Source organism: Lepisosteus oculatus, unplaced genomic scaffold (assembly GCF_040954835.1).
Source record: "Lepisosteus oculatus isolate fLepOcu1 unplaced genomic scaffold, fLepOcu1.hap2 HAP2_SCAFFOLD_45, whole genome shotgun sequence".
NCBI classification, from domain to species: domain Eukaryota; kingdom Metazoa; phylum Chordata; class Actinopteri; order Semionotiformes; family Lepisosteidae; genus Lepisosteus; species Lepisosteus oculatus.
The window spans coordinates 1114231-1130000 of NW_027167988.1; the positions used below are offsets into that span (position 1 = coordinate 1114231).

Below are 15770 nucleotides of genomic sequence, written 5' to 3' on the forward strand. Positions count from 1 at the left end.
TACGGAGTGTGGAACAGTGTTTTCAAGTGATCGCTGTTCTGTCATGTTGACGCCGAGTGAATCTTTCTTTGGCAACATAGGCAGGCTGACAGCAAAAGTAATGTCAAATTTCTTGACTTATTTCTGAATGTGAATGTTCTTTAGAAAAGGGATGCGGCGTTGCTTCTCCCCCGTGTAAAGGTCACGCATTCCAGACGTGGTTATGAGCGAACAGTTGCCGCAAGTGTTTGAAAAGAGCAAGAGAGGAAGCAGCCCTGCCCCGTGTGAGGATCAAACTCAGGACCTTCAGATGATGAGACTGACACGCTACCAACTACGCCAACGAGGCCAGCTGCGGTGCACAGCCGGAAAGTTTGCCTCATATGGATTTCAGTCGCCCGTTCCCTAATCTTTAGACGCCCTCTGCTGGATGTTGCATTTGCCTTTTGATCTCACCGATACTTTTTTGGTCTGTTTCTGTTGCGAGTCCGTTTTTCAGATCTCACCTAGCACAAGTCTCTCTGGCTGAAGTGGCCTCTCTGCTTCAGCATCGTGCCCTCACTCAGCCATTAAAAACGTCACTCGGACTTCTGACATGCTGACATGAAATGTCAAGAGAGAGTGGCGGAGACGCTTAAGGCAGAGAGAAGATGAAGAGGGGGCGTGGCTGCGAAATGATTGACAGCTGCATGACGCTCTCCATGCAAGGTGTGACCACAGGCTAAAGGACACCTTTCGGCACATCAAGCTCTAAGCACACACCTGGAGGACGTGGGAAATGATCCCGCTACCTCACGCATGCAAAGCGAGCGCTGTACCATGCAAGCTAACCCCCCTCGCTGGAGCTCATGCCTCGGTGTCGCCTAGTGCCGCTTGTTCCCCTCTTACCGGGTGCAGTTCACTGCCCTTCGTCTGCAAGGCAGTCTTGTAATTGCGGCTTTCTTGACTTATTGATGAAGGTCTGACTGGACGAGCGAATGACGCCTCTCCCCCGTCCTCAAGCTCGCTGACAGAATAAAATAGAAAGTGCTGCCGTGGCTCATTGGTTTAGGGGTATGATTCTTGCTTAGGGTGTGGGAGGTCCCGGGTTCAATTCCCAGCTGAGCCCTTGTGTGCTCTTTTTGTCCTCGTCCACAAGACTGGGAACTGATATCCACATCACCTTGCAGCATCTGCTTATGGCAAACGATGGAATGTGACTAATGACTGAACGAGCCTGGTGAATACTCATCACGTGGCACAATGAGAGCGTGCAGTCAGCTGTCCAAGGCAGCAACCTCATTGCTCGTTCAAAAGAACACGTACTGAAAACTCATCACCACTATGTCGTAAATGAGCACCGCGATCGCTTGTTGTCAGGCGTCCTTACTTGGGAAATGCAGAAGCAAAAACTGCCCTCTCTCAGCCACCGAAACGTGTGCGGCTCGCCTTGCACTCTCTGCGCCTCGCATATTTATGGAGCTGTCTGCTCTTCTTTCTGTTGAAGTACGCAAGTTACGGGGCGTACTGCAGACTATGATGTGCTCAATGACAGCTTTCAAGATTTGAAAACTATGAGCTTGAGGGCTCAAGTCGAACGAATGTGGTTGTTATGCAATTGATGATCAAACGCACATATTCTAACGATTCGTGAGAGTATGTTCTAAAGGTCCCTGGCTCGATCCCGGGTTTCGGCATTTTGTTTCATCGCTCCCTTTGTTCCTCTCTCCAGCGCCCCCTGCCTAAAATGACGCGTCCCTTTCTCAGCCCGAAACGCAAGCGATACACCAGCAACAAACCCTACAGGTTTCCGTAGTGTAGTGGTTATCACGTTTGCCTAACATGTGAAAGGTCCCAGGTTCGAGACCGGGTGAAAACAGCCCCTTCTTGCACGCTCCTGCACTTCACAGAGGTCTTGAACCACCAGTCATTTGTTCCCAATGTATTTCCGGTGCCTTCATGCACTCTTGTACCAAACGCACGTTCCTTCTGTATGCGGAGCCGATCATTTGCAATTGGGCTGTGCCGACAGATCAGGACGAGCTCTGTCGGCTCAAAAGCAGCGCAGGACCTGCAAGAACAACAGAAAGATTAGCATCCAGTGGGGGCTTCTTAGTGAGCCCAAGATCTCATCAAGAATCGGCTCCAGCAACAGGGCTGGACGCATTGTTCCATTCTCCGACCACTCTCGGTGTAAACAAGTCCCTCCTGGTCTCTGCTTGAATTGCACTTTCCTGCGTTTGCTTTGGTGTAACTGGCTTCCCCTGCATGGGCGAATGTGAAGAAGATCCTTAGTAAGTCATTGAAGAAACCCGAGAAGAGGTCGGAGTGGTCCCTGTCGTTCATCAACGATCCAGTCAGGCAGTACTCCTCTGTAAAGCGCCGTTCGTTCACATCAATTGGCTTTTTTTTGCCTTCATTCGTGCAAGTAGTAAAAGCAGACGCCCCTATTCTGCCGTGACCCGGATTCGAACCGGGGTTGTTGCGGCCACAACGCAAAGTACTGACCACTATACGATCACGGCGAGTTACCGATACACACGTGGCAGGGCGGAAAAGGCTGTGCTCTCTTCGTGTGACATAATTCGGGAAAGTCCTGACGTTGCATTTCAACTGAGCCCCAGTATACATCGACCCTTCGACACTCTGAGTGACAACTCTCTTGCGTGTTTTCTCATATTTATGTAGTTTGCTTGCATGATGCCCGGAACAGCAGGGTTGTGCACTCCCATATGGTCTAGCGGTTAGGATTCCTGGTTTTCACCCAGGCGGCCCGGGTTCGACTCCCGGTATGGGAACGTGTCAATTTTGCCTCCTGCTTTCCAAAAGATCAGCACTGTGTACGAAGGAGCCGCATTAAAACTACTCAACGTGCAAAACGTGCGAGAAGAGGGGGCGCTTGTTTCCAGCCGAAACTTCTCGCGTGTGAGACGAGCTGACCATCGCTGCAGGAGGTGGGAGGGTCACTCTGGTAGACAGGGCTGACCTTCGGCAATAGGATTTATACTCTCCAAGATGATATTTGCACTTTCTGGAGAGGCGATTTTCTCCACTTCAGTAGCCCGATTTCGTCGATTGCGTGGAGAGGGCTGTAGAATGTGACGCCGCCTTTCCTGCTCCGTCCATGACAGGCGTGCTGGTCTCTGGAGAGAGAGCACGGTCTATCAGCGCACTCCAATAAAGGCACTGGAAGCAGCTGAATCGCATTGGCGAAGCTCAGCGCTGGGCCGCTGAGCACATCTTACCACAGTTTCCGTAGTGTAGTGGTTATCACGTTCGCCTCACACGCGAAAAGTCCCCGGGTGGAAACAGACTTCTTTTGTCGCCACGCACAAAAGGGGATTGGGGATTCACCTAGCGCTGTGATCGAACAGACCCACTCACCTCTTAGTGTGGCGGGATCTGCACAGTGCATGTCGCAGCGCATCCTTCTTTCACTTCAATGCACGTCCTGATGTACCCCGGTCTCGCACGTGACAGGTGGAGACAGGTGACAGGTCCGCGTGACAGGTCCTATACTAACGAGGAAGACATCGCTCTCTCCGACCCCCGGCATCGTGGCCCGACCCACCGTGCTGGAAGCCGACTCGTGCTGTGATTCCTTTACGGAGCAGAAATGACAACCGAGGAGCCGAGAGATCATTTCAGCATTTCGCGTCTGAACGGAAAACACAAACGACCAACTCGGAATGACTTCCTTTGACGCTTATCAAAGCGTTCTTTGTGCATCGAACAGACCCACTCACCTCTTAGTGTGGCGGGATCTGCACAGTGCATGTCGCAGCGCTCCCTGCTTTCACTTCAATGTGCTTCCTGATGTCGAGTCGTGTGCCGTGCGGAGGCTTTGAAAGCGAGAGCAATGAAAAGGTGCACGACGCTGTGTTAGAAAATAGAGAAGTGAAAGGCAGTTCTTTCTCTAAGGAGGTAAAAGAAAAGCTACTCCTCGTCGGAGAAATCGAACCCCGGTCTCCTGCATGACAGGCGGGGATATTTGCCACTATACTAACGAGGAAGACATCGCACGTTCCGACCCCCGGCATCGTGTCCCGACCCAGCGTGCTGGAAGGCGACGCGTGCTGTGATTCCTTTACGGAGCAGAAATGACAACCGAGGAGCCGAGAGATCATTTCAGCATTTCGCGTCTGAACGGAAAACACAAACGACCAACTCGGAATGACTTGCCTATGACGCTTTTCAAAGCGTTCTTTGTGCACGACGACTGCGCCGCCTAGCAGATACAAATGGGTTGTACAACTTTGAAGTAGCAAATGGAAGAGGGCTAAGCCCCCTCTCTTTTAGCCCAGGTTCGATCTGTCTCCCAGACTCACCAGGTGCACGCACACACACACACCCGTGCCGTTGAAGTGCTCTGCTTCATTTCTAAGGGCAACTCAACATTCACTCCTACCCCGAGTGCAGAAAAGACAGCGTCTGCAGCAACAGCAGCTCAGGTCTCTGCCCATCTCCTCTGCTCTGCGCCTCTTCGGAGTGGAGTCCTGCCTGGAGCTGTGTTTGCAGGCGGCGGCTCCCCGCGCCCTGTCTGTGCGTCGTGAAATTAATTAATAACGTTAATAAATTTATAAAGTAAAGTTATAAATTAGAAATTAATAACGATATAATTATATTCATGTACCGCAACACAAGAATAGTACACACTGTACATTGTCTGTCGATAATGTTTCTGTAGTGCTTTTTCAGCACTCAGCATGTGACTGTGCTGGTGGTGCTGTGGGTTAGGTTCCTGACTTCCATGTCACACGGTCTATGATTGAATCCCATAGAACTATGACTTCATTATTTAACAAACATTTCTTTGAAAAAATGAAACGTTTCCCTTGGTCAGAGATTAAATAAAACCTCACTTTTTTTGAGGTTTTACTGTGCAGAGTGAGGTTTTACCTCACTTTTTTTGAGCAGAAGGTTTACTGTGACCTGAGAAGGGCCGGCATCCAATCACGGTGGTACACACACACGCTCTCACTCATCTGAGCTACACGGCTACCAAGATGATCTCGGGTGCGCCGAGCTGGTACGGAACATATTGAACTGATCGACGGCGAATTGTCTCTCAGACAGGCTTTTCACCTCTAAGCTCCCTGACTGACAGTGATCAGCTAGGTAGTGAAACAGTCAGCTGCTTCTAAGCCTTAAACAGCTGCATCTCGGCGCTTCCACGGAGAGATGATTTGAAAGCCGAACATCGCCCATTGGGAACACCTTACTATCACTAGTTTAAGAGACTCTTAAGGTCTTGCAGAGGTGCCTGTCTAATAGCATGCGCTTTGCAAGCTATAGGTGTTTAGGCTGAGGCAGAATGCCTGTTAACAAAATGTTTTTCTAAAGGTGTGTCTAAGTGGCTGCAAAAGGACAACACTCCTGGGGCGCCGTGGCTCAGCTCCTGCACTTGATTATAATGCCGTTACGTGTCGAAGCAGTAATTTACGTCATCCTACCACTGCAACACGGGGAATAGAGAGAAATGAGCACACGCTACGAATCGTCTCAATCACTCCCTAGAGTCGTAAGGCGCATTGAAGGGTGCACCCCCATCATTAATCGTTGCGCCTCTGTGAAAGGAAAGCTCTTGGGCAGTCTTTGAAACAGCTCGGATGAAACACTTGATTGCTTCCATGTGCATCTGGAGCCCACTTCTTATTTTCACTTCACGCCGCCCAAAGCATTTCTAAAACAGGAGATTCGCGTTTGGGAATGCGCCCTGCCCTACAAATAAAACAGGTCTACGGGTCTGAAACCTGCTCCACGGAAAACAGCTCTGTTGCGCTTTTGATCAAAGGGAGATTCACTGTTCTTACTTTTTGATGACATAACACCCAAAGGGGCTTCTTTGGAGCTGGATTCCAACCAGCAACCTTAAGTTTCTTGGCGGTATCCTTTACAGTCCTCTGTTCGGTCGACAAGGGACTGAAGGGGGCAGCTTTCCTCACACATACAGTGCAATGTACTGTAGTGTTCCCCTTCATTGAATTCGCAGTTCTGCATCAGACCTCTAACTCGTTTCCTTAGCTTGGATTTAAGTCACGAAGCAGGCTTCTACTGTATAAACTTCTAGAGGAATCACAAACTATTTGAGAGGCCACCATCCCAGGGGGACCTGACAAAGTCTATCCCTAAACACCTAGCGCAGTCTCTCGAGAGACTGTCAAAAATCGCTTTCTCTGTTTGCGTTGCAAGTAAGTGAAAACGCAGTCTCAAACCAGAGCTACTTGGCAGCAACGGCACGTAAATACCGTTACTGTTACTGCTCGATACCGACGTTAGCCTACTATACCATGTTCAGCCACCGCTAGAAAATGTACGGCTCTAGAACCAGAGCAAACGACAGAAGGGCCAACGCCGAACAGGCACACGTGTCAGACATGGAGCGCGACGAGGATGGGATTCGAACCCATGCGTGAAGAGCACAATGGATTAGCAGTCCATTGCCTTAAACACTCGGCCACCTCGTCGACGACACTGGGCTGTCCAGACATGGGTTGGCGCACTCCAGATGATCTTTTTCTTTTTTTTCCCTCATACTCGAGGGTCATTTTCCTGTTCCACATGCGATTTCAACATTTTCCTTGGGAGATGTCAAGCCAGCAAGCCACTGCTGTGGTTCAGTGGCCAGTGTGGAGTTCAGTGGCCCTGTTGTACACAGAAAGCACATTGAGCTCCTTGGACATGAAAAGTTCCAGATAAAAGCCATTTGTCACCCTTTCTCTTGGTGTTGATGTTGCTATTGTATGTAAAGGTGGCAACTTGCTCAGCGAGCAGGCGGAGCACACACCGAATGCAGATGTGTCTGAGTGGTGTGTCCAAGTGGCTGCAAAAGGACAGCCCTCCTGGGACGCCGTGGCTTAGTTGCTTAAGGCGCCTGTCTAGTAAACAGGCGACCCTGGCTCCGATTCCCAGTGGTGCCTTTTTTGTTCTGTCTTCTCGAACAGAACTGGTCATTATGGACAACTGCCTACGGCTAGACTTAATTAAATGCAAGCATACATTTCCTGTCGTGAACGACTTGTTTTTCTTAAAATGGATGCAACTTGCAAAACATGAAATACAAACCTTGCTAATCAGCGCTAGCGGCTGGCAAAAAAAAAAAAAAGTCAGCAATGTTTTTTTTCTTTAACCTTAACCCTGCTAACGGAGACGAGTTAATCGACCGAGTCTATGCAGCTTAAACGGTGCGCAAGTCGGGTTCTTAGCTGAAAGGGTGGTAAATCACGCTCACCCCAGTCCTTAATCTTTTAAAGAGGATACAAAATTGAACCTAGTCGCCACATCACATACATCCTGTTCAATGATAAAAAGGTAACATCTATCCTCGCTCCAGAGTAAATCTCACGTTGAGGGCATATTTTTTTTCACTTAAACCGTGAGTCGGGCTCGGCTGCACAGAGGACAGAGCAGAGCAATGAGGTCACGGGGACAGGGGAGTCACACGCTGGCGGTTTGAATACGCGGAAGATCACTGAGGGATCCACAGTATATGGACCCTCTGTGCGCCATCAGTCCGCACTCCGGACTCTGAATCCTTTCCCCGGAGTAAATCTGTTACATTGAAAGAATGCTTCTCGCAGGTTAAAAGAGGGACCCTTGTTAATTGGAGAAATCAATGATTTCGAATGAATTCTGTATGCTTTAAAAGACAGCTATACACAGAAAACATGCAGGACACTGGTCATGATGTTTCCCGAGCCGAAACACTCTTTTAAAATTGTCAAAGGTTTGCTTTGCGAACGCTGCAGGACATCGCACAATCTCTTTTGAACGGGGACAAACGATTTCTTAGGGGGCGCAGTAAGTACAGACGTTTAAAAAGCTCCACTCATGCCGACGATGCAGCATGAAGAAGCGCAACCTAACGTTTGACAGACAAAAGCCGGGCGCCGCTACGAGCAATACGAAACCAAACTGACAGCACACGGCGTTTCGCGCTGACTCAAAAGTGATCTCGACAGACGCTGTTCTCTGCATAACGCTGAAAGAGCTAAAGAGCGTTTCTGTCGAGACGTAACAAGCTCTTTCTTTCTACCATGATGTCACCATGACAAAATCTGTCTTTAAACACCTTGCTCAGTCTCTGACGAGACTGTCAAAAATTGCTTTCGCCGATTGTATTGCAAACCGGTGGAAGCGGGGTATTGGGAAAAGTTTTCAACTAGCAATAATCGCGCCTCGGCTAAACCTCACAGGCTACGATACTGCCACTGCGCAAAGCTGACGGTTGCCAGGCAACCGCGGGGATCCTATGGAAATCGTTATCGATCGTCTCATGGCATGTCGTTGCTGTAACGCTTCATATTTGTCGTCTTCTTCTTCTAGCTTGAGGTTTTGAAGAATTTCATGACAGACAAGGGCTCCGTCGGGAACAAAGGGCGTTGTGAGAAAACCGTTGCTTATTTTCAGCAGCAGAAATACAACCCTTTAAATACAAGATGACAGAACAATGACGAAGGGCATGCCGGGAGGAACTCATGCACTACAGAGGAAAGGGGGCGGGCACGTACAGTTCACATTCAAGCCACAAGTACTCTTCTCGGATGTTGCACAAACAAATCCTAACGTCATGAAAGCGTGATGCAATTTCTGTGGCTACATTTGTTGCACGTCATGCACAGTAAGAGTGTTTCTAACACCCAATAAAAAGTCAACAATTAGCGAACACGCCTTCTCCTCAGTTAACCCACTGAAACCCTTGCTGTTAACAGTTCTTTACTGCGTGCTTTACGAGCACCTACATATCATGTCGGTTCTTTCAGCTTTATTCATTAGGTTTTCAAAGGCATAAGTAGAGCACCAGAGGTGCGAACGCAAAATGTGTGGTTATCTGAAGAATTGATTTCCATGGCAGCGGGGCCAAGCGATTTAGCATTTCTATAGTACCAGGAAAGGAGAAGCGACACTTCGCCTTTGCCGCGCAGGCACAAGGAGACGTACGGCAGATGCCGTAGTCGGCAGGATTAGAACCTGCGCGGGGAGTCCCCAATGGATTTCGAGTCCATCGCCTTAACCACTCGGCCACGACTACAGCGAGCTCGCCGCCGCCGCATTCCTCCTATAATCTAACACGGAGTGCGAGGTGGCTGCGGAAACTTTTTCAAAGTCGCTCTCCGTTAAAAAAAATAAATACCTTTCACAAAATACGTGCCGGCAGACAGACACGCCTCAGAGGGTTTAAGGCTGGCTTCACGTTCAAATGCTAAAGTCTCCCCGTCCGGATGTCAAAATGCAACTTTGGCAGACAGAAAAAACATCAACAAACCACAAATGTGGACAAGGATTTTACAAGCTGCACCACACTGCACTTTCAAAAGCATTTACATTCCTATTAGACGCAGGAATTTCCTTTGATTTGCGCGCTTACGAACGCCATGGAAAACGAAACAAAACAAAAGCCCTCAGCTCCTGCACTTGATTATAATGCCATTACGTGTCGAAGCAGTAATTTACGTCATCCTACCACTGCAACACGGGGAATAGAGGGAAATGAGAACACGCTACGAATCGTCTCAATCACTCCCTAGAGTCGTTAGGCGCATTGAAGGGTGCACCCCCATCATTAATCGTTGCGCCTCTGTGAAAGGAAAGCTCTTGGGCAGTCTTTGAAACAGCTCGGATGAAACACTTGATTGCTTCCATGTGCACCTGGAGCCCATTTCTTATTTTCACTTCACGCCGCCCAAAGCATTTCTAAAACAGGAGATTCGCGTTTGGGAATGCGCCCTGCCCTACAAATAAAACAGGTCTACGGGTCTGAAACCTGCTCCACGGAAAACAGTTCTGTTGCGCTTTTGATCAACGGGAGATTCGCTGTTCTTACTTTTTGATGACATAACACCCAAAGGGGCTTCGTTGGAGCTGGATTCCAACCAGCATCCTAAAGTTTCTTGGCGGTATCCTTTACAGTCCTCTGTTCGGTCGACAAGGGACAGAAGGGGGCAGCTTTCCTCACACATACAGTGCAATGTACTGTAGTGTTCCCGTTCATCGAATTCGCAGTTCTGCATCAGACCTCTAACTCGTTTCCTTAGCTTGGATTTAAGCCACGAAGCAGGCTTCTACTGTATAAACGTCTAGGGGAATCACAAACTATTTGAGAGGCCATCATCCCAGGGGGAACTGACAAAGTCTATCCCTAAACACCTAGCGCAGTCTCTCGAGAGACTGTCAAAAATCGCTTTCTCCGTTTGCGTTGCAAGTAAGTGAAAACGCGGTCTCAACCCAGAGCCACTTGGCAGCAGCGGCACGTAAATACTGTCACTGCTCGATACCAACGTTAGCCTACTATACCATGTTCAGCCACCGCTAGAAAATGTACGGCTCTACAACCAGAGCAAACGACAGGATGGCCAACGTCAAACGTGTCAGACATGGAGAGCGACGAGAAAGGGATTCGAACCAATGCGTGCAGAGCACAATGGATCAGCAGTCCATCGCCTTAACCACTCGGCCACCTCGTCGAGGAAGCTAGGCTGTCCGGACATGGCTTGGCGCACTCCAGATGATCTTTTTCTTTTTTTTCCCTCGTACTCGAGGGTCATTTTCCTGTTCCACATGCGATTTCAACATTTTCCTTGGGAGATGTCAAGCCAGCAAGCCACTGCTGTGGTTCAGTGGCCAGTGTGCAGTTCAGTGGCCCTGTTGTACACAGAAAGCACATTGAGCTCCTTGGACATGAAAAGTTCCAGATAAAAGCCATTTGTCATCCTTTCTCTTGGTGTCGATGTTGCTATTGTATGTAAAGGTGGCAACTTGCTCGCCGAGCAAACGACAGGATGGCCAACGTCAAACGTGTCAGACATGGAGAGCGACGAGAAAGGGATTCGAACCAATGCGTGCAGAGCACAATGGATCAGCAGTCCATCGCCTTAACCACTCGGCCACCTCGTCGAGGAAGCTAGGCTGTCCCGGACATGGCTTGGCGCACTCCAGATGATCTTTTTCTTCTTTTTCCCTCGTACTCGAGGGTCATTTTCCTGTTCCACATGCGATTTCAACATTTTCCTTGGGAGATGTCAAGCCAGCAAGCCACTGCTGTGGTTCAGTGGCCAGTGTGCAGTTCAGTGGCCCTGTTGTACACAGAAAGCACATTGAGCTCCTTGGACATGAAAAGTTCCAGATAAAAGCCATTTGTCATCCTTTCTCTTGGTGTCGATGTTGCTATTGTATGTAAAGGTGGCAACTTGCTCGCCGAGCAAACGACAGGATGGCCAACGTCAAACGTGTCAGACATGGAGAGCGACGAGAAAGGGATTCGAACCAATGCATGCAGAGCACAATGGATCAGCAGTCCATCGCCTTAACCACTCGGCCACCTGAAAACCGTCTTTAAACCGTTCCGTCTTCAGGGTGAGGGGGGCGCTCACCCTGAGGTCTGTGCGGGTCCCAATGCCCCAGCATAGTGACGGAGACGCTGTGTTGTAAAAGGGCGCTGTCTCTTGGATGAGATGTAAAACCGAGGTCTCAGTGCTCTGTGGTCATTTAAAATGACCACCAAAACCTTTGACAAATGCTCTTGGTAATTGATGGTCTTCAATAATGCTTCTCCTTTAGGTACATTTTAAATCAGCTGAAAAATGCTGTGAAATGGGGGGGCACTTCAGGCCAGTGTAGGATTTGGGTTACAAGAACCATGAAACTGCACGAAAAAGCCCGTACACTGAATTACACGGCTTTCTATTCAAAGGAGGACAAAAGAAATTCCCTGAGTTTGATTTTTTGCAGCACAGAGAGGAGCACTGTCTTGAGGCCGGTTAGCTCAGTTGGTTAGAGCGTGGTGCTAATAACGCCAAGGTCGCGGGTTTGAGCCCTGTACGGTCCAGGTCCCTGTTTGTGAAACAGGCAAATGATTGTCTCAGGGGCCCATTCCTCATTCTCAAGACACATGTATGCAGTATGTACACCGTGCATTGAGCAATAGGGACTGAATACACCAAAGGTAAGGTTAGAAGTCATTCTGAGGTGCCACATCTGAGGGATACAGCTAGGCATCCGAAATGGAGGGTTTGAGACCCTTCAGGAGTACTGCATCCTTTGAGACCGACCCGTGCATGTTAAACAAATGATCATTTCTTTCGGCATTAGGGACTAAATATACTAAACATATGATGCTAAAATGTTATTTTCACATATATTAATGTAATAAATGATTGCTTATGCTTTATAAACAAATCTAATTAAAATAAAAGCTTAAGTTTTGTATTTATCTTGTACCATAGAACATGATTTTCTTTGTATTTCAAGCCCACAAAGTGTCCAAATGACGCACTACATGATATAAGGAAGATTATCACATGCATATCGGTATTATCTTTCTTATGAAAATGCATTCCTTTCATTACCTTTTACTTTTTAAAATGAACTCAAATTGAGTATAATGTAATAATTTAAGTAGAATAGATTCTAATAATATAATGATCCAGTGTTTTGCACTACTTCACTGCTTCACTGCTCTATGCCATCTGGAAATAAATCCTCAGACTGCTTACTGCCCTGGGCATGTACCAATAAATTAAAGGAGCACATCTGTTTATCACTGCGTTGAAGCAGGAGACACACAGTCTCTGCAAACACATCCTAGATACAGTGTTCCAGCACCTTTGACCTCATCCAGAACATATCATTTCTTGAAAGGGATTGCTGTCCGAATGCACATCTGAATCCCAAACAGAATCTCTAGTAAAATACGATCATTTGTGAAACAGGCAAATGACTGTCTCAGGGGCCCATTCCTCATTGTCAGACACATGTATGGAATGCTTTCACCGTGCATTGAGCAATAGGGATTAAAAACACCGCAGGTAAGGTTAGATGTCATGTTCTATGATCATTTCTTTCAGCATTAGGGACTAAATATACTAAACGTATGATGCTAAAATGTTATTTTTACATATATTAATGTAATAAATGATTGCTTATGCTTTATAAACAAATCTAATTAAAATAAAAGCTTAAGTTTTGTATTTATCTTGTACCATAGAACATGATTTGCTTTGTATTTCAAGCCCACAAAGTGTCCAAATGTTCTATGATCATTTCTTTCAGCATTAGGGACTAAATATACCAAACATATGATGCTAAAATCCTGAAAAAAGGATGTGCTCCATCTCGTCAGTAGATTGGATTCCAAAACTGATTTGGGTCAATATACATTACCTTTGAAATTAAAGTACAGTCTACTGTAGGGAACCATCAACTTAGAAAGCATTGGCCTTCCCTGGGGGTCAGGTAGGTGCAAAAGATAAACCTTTATCCTATCTTTATCTTAAGATAAGTGGCCAAGCAGTATTTTTCCAAGTTTCACCAAGCACATCATGTTGCCATAGTAGACAAAGTTCTATAAAATGTTAAATAACTTTTAAAAAAAGCATCTTGGTCTTACAGTACTGTACAAGGTGAATTAAACTGTCCCTGGTAATAAAAAGTAATTAGAAGCATCTCAGAAACTTTATCTCTAGAAACATTAGCTGTTTTATATCATGTAATTTAGTGTGATGTTGTCAGAATTCAAGGACATTATCACACACAGAAATTGGTTCAGTTAAATCTAAAAAACACAGCTAAACATGGGTTTAAATGTAACAGAAGTCTTACCTCTTGTCAAAAGATTTAATTCAAGAAGCGATGTAATAAATGATTGCTTATGCTTTATAAAGAAATCTAATTAAAATAAAAGCTTAAGTTTTGTATTTATCTTGTACCATAGAACATGATTTTCTTTGTATTTGAAGCCCACAAAGTGTCCAAATGATGCACTACATGATATAAGGAAGATTATCACATGCATATCGGTATTATCTTTCTTATGAAAATGCATTCCTTTCATTACCTTTTACTTTTTAAAATGAACTCAAATTGTGTATAATGTAATAATTTAAGTAGAATAGATTCAGGTAGGAAATATAGAGTCATGATGTTTATGGCTGACATCATTTCACATGGGTGAATTTTAAGCTAAGAAATAAAAACATTTACAATGAAGATACCATTGCTTAATTTTAAATGCCTTTAAAAAATAAATACCTCCTGAGAATAATTTGCCACTCCCAGATCCTTGGTAAGGTACTGTTTGAATCCAATCAGGAGAGGAGCATCCAGGGAGTGCTTTCTATAGAGTCCAGCTTGGGCCACTCTCTTCCGGCCTGCTGATACTTTTTAACTACTCAGGGCCTGTAAGGATATAAAACACCGGTTTAAACATTTTATACCTATAAGACAAATTAGAATTTTAGTAAAAAATAGATACATCTGAAAAATAAAAAGTCTTACTGCTGATAGAGTTCTTCAGAGCTCACATCTTCCCCTTCCTTATCCGCTTCTGTTTCAGTTTCTAGAGCAGCCTCTGGCATCTCTTCCTCCTGGACAGCGGCCTCTTGCTCAGGGCCGCTGGAATGCAGGTAGATTCTTTTCAACATGCTTTTACATAATATGTTGTAACAATGATTTCAAAAAGAAACTACAGAAGCCTTACAGATTAAAAATATCTCACCTTGCCAATGTGTCTTCAGGCTTCCCATGTACAAAAAGGCCCAAGGACTCTAGCAGTCTTACAACCACTATCCTGTTTGCCTCACCAGACACGATCTCTATTCTGTGGTAATCCACGATGACCCCGTTCTTCAGGTGATTCATCATGTCCTCCCTCACCTGTTGAGAGGCCATCCTGATCTTTTCTGCCGTGGCGTGCTTCATACACGCCCTCTTCAAGTGAGCAGGAAGCTGATCAAGAGTATTCAGGCACATCTTGCACACCAGGGGAATCCTCGCGGGTTTCCTTTGAAAATAAATAATACCATCTGTGTATAGAAACAAGCTAAGACTGATTTCTTAAATTATCCTTAATTTTCTCTCTCATAGTTTGAGCATAATGATTTTATTGCATTTATATAAGAATTGCTCATTGCTCCTAAATAAATAATGGTTTCATAAAAAAGTGAACACTTACTTGGTCTCAGTCACAGACTTTCCAATAGAAGCCATTGTGGAGTTCAGCAACTGCAGGTCCTAGAAGTGGGGAAGGAATTTTAAAAGAGAAATTGAATTACAATACAGAAGGAATGGCTGAGGGATCACTGAAATATATATATACAAATTCCAAAGACTGAGTCCATATAGAAACAACTACCTTTCATTTTCAGTATAAGAAAAAAAAACATTATCTTCCAAAGCATCATAAAATTGTCCCTTCTTCCAGACTCTACTTCTCTCTTGTAGTAGTATAGCAGACCTTTCCAGGTGAGCAGATCACAGAGTCCGAAATGAGCTTCCTCCATCAAGCAAAGTACCTGAACATGACTCTGTCTTCATAAAAGCGCCCCTGTAATAAAGAAATTAAATCCGAAATCAAGAGGGCAGTTGCCTACTGAAATACAAGAAGTCATCAATTTTAACCTAGCAACACATTAAAGGCTGCATCTATACAAGTACGATTCTAGAAATGCTCACCAGATTACGTTTTAAGAAGGAACTGCGCCTCAGGTTCCGCCGAGATCTTAACTCGGATGGCAGGATTCAGAGTCCGGAGTGCGGACTGATGGCGCACGGAGGGTCCATATACTGTGGATCCCTCAGTGATCTTCCGCGTATTCAAACCGCCAGCGTGTGACTCCCCTGTCCCCGTGACCTCTTTGCTCTGCTCTCTCCTCTGTGCAGCTGAGCCCGACTCACGGTAAAATGGAAAAAAATATTCCCTCGACGTGAGATTTATTCTGGAGCGAGCCAGTGTTGCGCATAGCTGCCTTCAAAGCAGTTAACCCAGGTTCGATTCCCGGCCAACGCAGTTGCGAATGTTTTCAAATGCTGTCATGAGC

The 15770-nt window shown here is 46.2% G+C and overlaps 5 non-coding genes across 5 annotated transcripts; 1 reads left to right on the plus strand and 4 right to left on the minus strand.

Annotated features, from left to right (window-relative positions):
• Positions 1–255: 255 nt before the first annotated feature.
• On the minus strand, positions 256–328 carry trnam-cau (transfer RNA methionine (anticodon CAU)). The gene has a single exon. It is a non-coding gene; the product is annotated as a tRNA-Met (tRNA).
• A 2083-nt stretch (positions 329–2411) lies between these two features.
• On the minus strand, positions 2412–2483 carry trnah-gug (transfer RNA histidin (anticodon GUG)). Its single transcript has one exon. It is a non-coding gene; the product is annotated as a tRNA-His (tRNA).
• A 201-nt stretch (positions 2484–2684) lies between these two features.
• On the plus strand, positions 2685–2756 carry trnae-uuc (transfer RNA glutamic acid (anticodon UUC)). The gene has a single exon. It is a non-coding gene; the product is annotated as a tRNA-Glu (tRNA).
• A 5282-nt stretch (positions 2757–8038) lies between these two features.
• Positions 8039–8180, minus strand: LOC138229466 (U4 spliceosomal RNA). The gene has a single exon (XR_011185877.1). It is a non-coding gene; the product is annotated as a U4 spliceosomal RNA (small nuclear RNA).
• A 727-nt stretch (positions 8181–8907) lies between these two features.
• On the minus strand, positions 8908–8989 carry trnas-cga (transfer RNA serine (anticodon CGA)). The gene has a single exon. It is a non-coding gene; the product is annotated as a tRNA-Ser (tRNA).
• Positions 8990–15770: the final 6781 nt, after the last annotated feature.